At 38.0% G+C, this 8978-nt stretch overlaps 1 long non-coding RNA gene across 1 annotated transcript; it reads left to right on the top strand.

Annotated features, from left to right (window-relative positions):
- Positions 1-4551: 4551 nt before the first annotated feature.
- LOC137204924 (uncharacterized) lies at positions 4552-8523 on the top strand. The gene is made up of 3 exons (XR_010933908.1): positions 4552-4681; positions 6780-6898; positions 8008-8523. It is a non-coding gene; the product is annotated as an uncharacterized lncRNA (long non-coding RNA).
- Positions 8524-8978: the final 455 nt, after the last annotated feature.

Below are 8978 nucleotides of genomic sequence, written 5' to 3'. Positions count from 1 at the left end.
GGATTAACCTCTCTGTGGCTATTGAAATTAATTTTCTGAAATATATTTAGGAAAAAGTGGTCACAAAAATTTGTGCAGTATGATTCAATCTGTTGTCAGGCTACCATTCTATCTACATAAACATGGACACTCAGACTTATATGCATACGATCCTGGAAGAATATATATCACAATATTCACAAAGGCTCTTCAGAAATGGAAGGATTATATATATTACTTTTATCTTATTTTTTTTGCCTGAAAAAACGTATTAATTACATTTTAGTATGGAAATAGGTGTTATTTTACAAAGCAAACAAACAAACAAGAAAATACCAGTACTACAGTTGTTTTAAAAAAGAAAAACTCCTTCCTAAATATAGCCAGACACCCTCTTAACAGTCCCCTTTAGAATATTTGAGACAGGTAGAATCTTCCAAAAGATTTTTAACTAACTCCGAGAGAGAGAATAAAGGGGAAACAGCAAAGAAAAGACAGGAAATATAAAACCAGTCAAGCTTTCAAAGTACAGGTTTCGTATCCCATAACTACTTTCCAAGCTCACAGATCATGTTTCAGTTGTCATCCTATCTCGTTCCAGCCCTAAAATTTTAGAACAACTCTTCGGGCAACATGCTATGATTCCCACACTCTCAGCTCTAGACAAAGATGCCATTTTATTTTCAAATACACACAAAATAAGTGATCTTCAGGTCATCCCAAACTCTCCATCTGCATCTAGTAAAAAAGACCCATTTCAGGTAATGGACAATTTTTTTCTACTTCCGCTTTTTGCTCTGAGGGATGTCAATTATCAAAAGCCCATTGAACATCCATTTGTAACTGATAAGTGAAGCTGTCACTCAAATATAAGTGTATTTTCCTATTCTCAGGCTCCCCATTACCTCCAGCACTACAGATTATGGAATGACCTACCCAAGTCCAAATTATTGCTATATCTCAAAGGGATTCTTTTCAGGATATTTGAGTCTGAGGCCAAATTTTGAATCTCAAGTTTCCCATGTCTTAGCTCTGTGTTTTTTGAGCAAATTGATTAATCTTTCTAATTCATAATTTGTTCTCCAGTCCCACTTTTATGGACATTTGCTAAAGATCAAAGGGGGTAGCAGCTGTCAATTGTTTGTACTGTGTCTGGCACAGAGTAAACACTGAGTGATAGGAATGTCACAAGTCTTACAGCAGTAGTTCACAGGGACTCTGTTCTGAAACTTTTCCAAAGACTTTTAGTTACTTGTACAGTTATTTATTAGCACATTTAGGACTGGAGTTGAGCCATGAAATGTGTCACTAGCTGCTCTTGAGCGTGGGGAGTGGAGATGACCGTGCCGTTTTTACTTCGAGCAAATAATCTAAGAGGCAGAAATGCATGGCACCTGGGGAGACCCTCCCGTCACTCACGTTCACTCCCTGTTAGTGCAGCAAATGAATTAGATCTTTAGCTACACACACAGCCAGTGGTGGGAACACACGGGAAATCAGACGCAAGAAAACGCACAGACTAGAGACCTAATCCTCTATGAGAAACTAGAAAATACTGCTTAGTCTCACCTCACCACAGACACTGTGTGGTTAAGGAGAGGAAAAGCAGTTTGCTTGTTAATGTGGCTAGCCTAATATGGCTTATTATCTTTTCCTTCTTTCTTTTTTTGGAAAGCTTCCCAGATGATGATTTATTTGCCCTTCCAAATAGCACCTCGGAGGCTGAAGAAAGAGGAGGGGTATGAGGGAAAATGAAACTTGTTAACAGGGTGGAATTTTCTCCCTCTCCAAGTTAGTGGATTCCTTGGTGTCTATTCAGAGGGTAAAGAAAAGATCCTGCCTGTTATTCAGCTTCAGCAAACACAAAAATCAAACACGTCTCTGTCTGCAGCCTGAGGGGCAGATCTGTGAGTTGGGCTGCGGTGAATTCCCGCCTCCGGGAGCTTCACATCAGCACTTGACTAAGAGGGGGACTCATTACAGGAACAGTGATTCCTTGGCAGAATTAAAGCATCATTTTTTTCTCTTCCCATCACTGTGTTCATTTCAACTCCTCTCCAGAAGTTTTCTCTCTAGCCTGGTGAGGGAAGGTGATGGATTTAGAGGAGCTAGGAGAGGAGAGAAAGAAATGAACCAACTGGTCCAGGAGACATAAGATACAACATGCAGGTCCCTTGTTTGCGTGGTTCTATTTCTAGACCGTGAAGAGGAGGAGGTATGAATCGAGAAATGATGCCAAGAGTAGAGATGCAGTGTTTCTTCCTGGTGGTGGAGGGGACAGGGAGACGCAACTAGTTGCAAAAACATCTTTAGCTTTTTCTTGAGTATGAAGAAGAAGGGGTTATTTCAGGTGGGAAAAGTGTTTGAATTCCCAAGTTAAATATGCAGAGTTGGAAGCACACAACTGAAGAAGGTAGGAGAGGGAAGAAATCCCACAACGCTAATTTATTTGTGAGCAGAGGGAAATTAGGAGACAAGAAACATAATTAATATGCACTCAAAACAGTATATGTATCTTCACTGGGTTAGGCACTTTTATAGGTTAAATTGTTTCCCCCAAAAGATATGCTAAACCCCTAATCCCTAGTACCAGGGAAGGTGACCTTATGGGAAGACAGGGTCTTTGAAGATGTAGCTGAGTTAGGATGAGGTCATGCTGGGGGTGAATGGGCCCTGATACAATATGATGGATGGGTGTTCTTACAAGAAGAGAAGAGACACAGAAAGACACACAGGTAGAGAGTCACGTGACCACAGTGGCAGAGATTAGAGCGATACAGCACCAAGCAAACACCAGGGACCATGGCCACCACCAGTGGCTAGAAAGAGGCAACAGAGCATTCCACTCAGAGCCTTAGAGGGAGCCTGGCCCTGCCGGCAACTTGAGCTGGGCCTCCTGGCCTCCAGAACTGTGCTGGAATACATTTCTGTTGTTTTAAACCATCCAGATTGTGGCAGGTTGTTTCAGCAGCCCTTGGAAACTAATATACACCCTGAAGGAACTATGACCAAAATAGGATACCATTTTTACTGTTAAAGGATCTACAACATAACTAGGAAGGTACCTTGTGAGGGTTGAAAACAACCTGTTACCACTGCTGAGAGAAGAAAGAGATCAATGTTACCATACTGAGGCTGTCGGTGAAGTGTTTGTGCTAAAATTTCTGACTGAGGCCTCATGCTATACTTATATAATTATAATTTTAGAACCCTATTATTTTGAAGTTGAAATGGACTAAAGAGAATATGCAAGCTCTTGCAAAATGCGCTCGAATTAGAGTTAAGGTCCCCAAGAGTCACTTCCTCACTGCCCCGGCCCTGCTATTTCTGCCTCTTTAATGGGGCAGGTTCACTGTGATCTGTCCCAGAAACATGACATCAGGTCATTATAATGCTGTCATTTAGCATAAACGTTTAAGAGTTGACTGGCTTACAGAATACTAAGACTTAAGACCTGGATTGTGTAATAAGCAGGACCATGAGCCATCGGAGGAGAACATTGGCCACACCCTGCCGACTCCTGAACGGCCTGGGCATCTCTCTCGCCCACTGCTCTCCTGCCACTGCTGTCCTCGTCCTGAGACCGTGGTTGCCGCCCTCCCTCCTGGTTCTTAGTCTGTGACAAGTCATCTGGGTGTCTGAGCCTGGCCTCATCTTAATCTCATGTAATTAGTTGTACAAGCAGTATGTAAATGTGTAATTAAATGTCAACTTCTTAATCTCAAAATATTTATATTAGCAACTTCATAAGAGTAAGAAATCTGTCATGAAATAAGAAAACGACTAATAGTTACTCCTTTCCAGGAGCAACAGTAAATAATCCAGCATCACACAATGTCCTGCTTTGTAAGAGCAAGTTGGAAATGAAAATAAAGTAAAAGTTACAAAATCTTTTTACTTTTGAGGTTCTTCCAATAAGATAATAAACTCCCAAAGGCAGAGAATATATTCCAATGTTTCTTTATCTCTCCGTGGACAGCTGAGCCTGTGCATTTGTGCCGTCGGTGCTGGTTGAGTGTCACTCCCCAGACCCCGACCAGGAACATCCTAAAACACACAAAGAGATTGACAGGACACCACGGGAGCCGGCTGTCACAGGGGTAGGTCAGCCACCAATGGCCCGGCAGCCTGACCATCTCTTGTGGAAACTCCATCCCAGTGTGTCAGTTTGTCTCCTTTCTATTGTCAGGATATGGTTAAATAGCCAGGAGAAAGGAGCTTTAAATTGAGGTGTACTTCTGACTTGTCTATCTTCCTAGAATTCGAACTTCTTCAAGCATCCAACCGTATTTTCTACTGCTGAAAGTTCCAAGTGCCTTTGCTCACTGCCATTCACTAAAGGGGTGGACATTTTATATTTAATGCAAAGAACAAAATTCTATTATAACTAGCTCACAACAGGATTTATGGATACCTTTTTAAACAATACTCTCTGTCCCTAAGCAATATATGCCAGGAACCAATTAAATGCAATGTGCAGCCCTTCTTGGGCGACTGGAACTTATTCAGAAAAATCACCACTGCTTTTGTTATTATTCAAACCTTCCGAGTGCAGATCAGTTCCAGAGTGAATTCAGTGAAGTGCACTGCAGACAAGGCCCCCTCTGATCCTGATGTGTCATCTCACAGGGAACGTGTGACAGACAGCGGCAAAGAATATTGAGAGTGGCTTACAAGCTGAAAAAATATTGGTGTACTACAGGTATGTTGGTGAGTTGTATCTGAGTGCAAAATGTCATAAGAAAAGCATGACATTTAAGGAAGAGCTGAGACCAGTCATACCCAGTACCATTTGCAAAGAGCCTTTCCCTAGTTTCTTTTGTCTTATCAAGTGATCATACAAGGCTCTAGGTTCAGACTCCTGGACCTGATTGCTAGAGATGTGCCTGCCCAGTTGTCAGAGGGCATCACATAAGCATATATAAAATAGGAAATTAAAGGAAATATAGGAAAACAGTGTCTTTATAAAGCAAACTTGTTTTTCTTTAAATTTACACCTTTTTCTTTAATTTTTTACACAAAACTATTATGTAATTGTAGAACAACTGAAGATAGATAAGCAAATAAGATGGAAAAGTATTATCAAATTTATTAATCACAGTTAACATTTAGCTCATTTCCTTCCATTATATATTATTTATATATATAAAATAAGTTATTAATATACATTATATATAATTATGCTGACATTATATATATTTACACTGTTATATAATATAAATACTATTTTATTATTTATATGTATACATAATTTAGTTTTATACAGTTTTTACACATTTGTATATGGATATGATTATCATGTTCTTTTTCATGTATCAATCAGTTTCATATGTGTCTAAATTATCTTTGAAAATATGAGTTAGGATATTAATAATATTTCATAATTTGATCATTTTGCTGTGAAGTGAACATTTGATAATTTGACAGTTTGACTATCCATGGGTATTCTATTTTGTTTCTAAACTTTTAGTATTATGTATAATTTTGGATGAACATCCTTAATCAAAATCTTTGCCTACATCAAGTTTTACTTAGATTTCTTCCTAAGAGGTAATAAACATTTTAAGAAAGAAAAAGAGAGAACATCCCCCAAATGTCTGATTTTTCAAAAAGTATATGAGAGGGCTCATTTTATTTCAACCTTTCTGAAATTGGGAATTACCATTAAAAAATTTTACTGCTCTCTCAAGCAAGAAAGTGATATTTTTGTTTTAATTTTACTTTAATTATTAAGCTAAACAATGTAAATCACTTTATTCATCATCTGTAATTCCTCTTCTCTAATAGTCCTGTTGTAATCATCTTTCCACTAAATTTTAGTATTTTTCTTATCACTTATATGGACTCTTTCTACGATACTTTATTATTGTAAATATTTAGTACTGTAAATGTAACCCTCCTCGTTTATATTTGTTGTAATTATTTTTCTTATTTGAACTTTTAAAATTACGTCTGTGATTATTTTAACATCTTCAAATTCAAATTCACATTTAATGTTTATTTTCTTCTCTTGTATTTCCTGTTGATTCAGGTTTGGAAAGTGACTTTGATTTCAAGATCAGATATATGATCTCCTACAGTTTTATATTTATCTCTGGTTTTCATTTTTTAATATAAATATTTAATGTATTAGAATTTCAGCATTTCTTCTGAGGTGAAGCCCTAAAGGTCATGTTTTCATTTTTATAATATCAAAATTAACAAAGAAAGTGAATCCACATTCTCATTTCTGTGTAATTGTACTCAAAATTTCTATGTAATTGTACTTAAAATCCTTAAGTGACTTCCCTTAAACACAACGCTACTCTTACTATTTTTTAAGTGGGATGATATTTTAAATAATGGCATCATTTTGAAATGTAAGAAAAATAGATGAAAAATTTTTGAGTAACAAAATTAAAGGTAAAGCGAGATTTAATACAGCTGGTAACCATCCCCTATCTGTATTGGCTGAGTGATGGGATCAGAGAGTAAATCTGGTTAAATTGATATGAAAATATTACCCTATCTGTTGAGGATGTGATTTTTTTAAAACCTACAAGATTAGAATAGTAAACTAGCATGAGTAATGCACAGCTGCAAAGATTAATGCTACTGCTGTCTCTTCAGCTAGGCTGTCTCAACTACTGATGGCATTTATGTAGGACTGGCCTGCTTTGATGAATTGTTTGCAGTAATGACAGATGGACCAAGTTAATCAAAATGGCCACATTTATGATAGAAATAATCCCCAAGGGCTGTTTAATTGTTTGCATTTCTGAATTTTCTGATATTGACTGTTTTTTCTCTTGCCACCTTAGACAATAAAACTCAATGTGAGGAAACTAGACACATATGCAGAAAACAGGCTAAGAACCACACGGGTCTCTGAAACCAGAACAAATGTCTCCATCGACAATGCCTGTAACAGAACCTGAAGGTAAATCACAAGACAATGAAAGCTTATTGTCTCCTATGTGGTGTCCCATGGCTGAAATGTGCCGTGTTTCTGATGGATTTATTCGTGGGGCTTTTGGGGATAAAGAGAATCATGTAAGTTAGGACTTTGCTGACATGAATATGATCTGGCACCGACACACTGGGATCTTTTTGTGTCTACACGTAACTCATTCCCAGGACCCTGGAGGGCATGTACGCTGTGGACTTTTCTGCTGGGCCCTCAGTGCTCTTGAGGATTTACATTAGTGAGACAAATGGCTAATTCACTACAGCCAAATGTTGCACATTTCCTGATTAAAGACAAGCCTCCCAGGACTGGGCTTCATTTATTTCTCCCGTAGTGAAATATGTGTGGATTTATATATTTTCATTACTACATAAATACGAGCAGTTTATAAAATGCTGGAGGAATTATCAAAGTTAAATCTCCCATTCCAAGACTATGAAAGGAATTTTCCTGTTGTTCCTCTCCTCATAAAAGCATGAGCCGCCATGTAATGATTTAATGAAAAAAATGTATTTAATTTCATTACTTAAAAAGTGAAATGAACAGAATTCAGCACATCCACTAATGAATTCAGCTGGAGTGAAACCCTTGGTTTCTGAAAAGTAAAGTCTGCTGAAGAAACTTGTACCACTAATTTCCCCAAGTTACTGATTATTCATAGAGATGGCATTGTATCATAATGTCAAGGTCGTTGGTTTAGTACACATAATTATACTGTAAATTTTCCAGGTTATCAAACTATTCATTTGCCTGTTCACCCATCCCAGGAATACTTCAGTGGCTCCCTTGTGCTTGCCTCCATTTAGGGACGGGGAACTCAGTAACACACAAGACGAAATATTAGTCCCCTGGAGCTGACTGTGAAAGGCAGCCACTAAAAATAGCTCCAGATGATACCTGCCTACTGGCACTCATGCTCTTATGTAATTTCCTCCTTCTTTAGTGTAGAATGGACCTCATGACTCTTTTCTAACAAATAGAAATTAGTGAAAGTGATGGGAGTCCCTTCAAGGTTAGATTCCAAGGAGACTGTGGCTTCCATCTCTGGTAAACTTTATCACTCTTTCTCTCACTTGCTCTAGGAGGAAACATCTACTTTGTGGGCTGCCAGAGAAGAGTCCACATGGGAAGAAACTGAGGTTTCCAGCAAAGGGTAATTAAGGACAAGAGCCAGTGAGTGGACATGGCGGCAGGACTCCCTCCTGTTGAGCATGAGGTGGCTGGTCAATATCACAACCAGAAAACTGACACTGTTAAAGTCAAGACACAGAACATTTCCATCACCTCAGGGAGGCTTCATGTTGCCCTTTTGTTAGCTACGTCCACCGTTTTCCCACCCTTCCGTCTCCTCTTTTACCCTTGGCAGCCACAAATATTCTTTGTATAATTCTGTCATTTAAGGAATGTTATATAAACAGAATCAATGTATACTGACTTGGGGATTTGCTTTTTCACTCAGCAAGGAGATTCACCCATGTTGTTGTGTATATCAATAGTCTTATTTTTTTCTTTTTATTGCTGAGTAGAATTCCATGATATGGCTGTATCATAGTTCATTTAACGGTTCACCTATTGGAGGACATCTCAGTTGTTTCCAGTTTGGGGCTACTATGAATAAAGTTGCTATATCATTCATGTACAGGCTTTGTGTGAATGTGTTTTTAGGGTTAATGCCCAGAAGTGTTATTGTGAGGCAGTATTATAAACAGATGTTCACACAGTGACTGTATCGTTTACATTCCCACCACCAATATCTGAGTAATCCACTTCCTCACACCCATGCCAATATTTGGTGTTGTCATTATTTTTTATTGTAGTCATTCTTATAGGTGTGGAGCAACATCTAATTATGGTTTCAATTTGCACTCCATTAATGGCTAATGACATTGAACAATTTTTATGTGCTTATTTGCCTTCTGTATATCCTCCTGGGTAAAATGTCTGGTTGTGTCTTTTGTCTAATTTCTAATTATATTGTTACACTGAAGCTCAAAATATTTTTGAACTAATATTTTATATGAGGTGTGAGATTTTGGTTGAGGTTCTGTTTTAT

This window comes from Pseudorca crassidens, chromosome 13 (assembly GCF_039906515.1).
Source record: "Pseudorca crassidens isolate mPseCra1 chromosome 13, mPseCra1.hap1, whole genome shotgun sequence".
Classification (NCBI taxonomy): domain Eukaryota; kingdom Metazoa; phylum Chordata; class Mammalia; order Artiodactyla; family Delphinidae; genus Pseudorca; species Pseudorca crassidens.
This window is presented reverse-complemented; position numbering and strand designations above follow the sequence as displayed.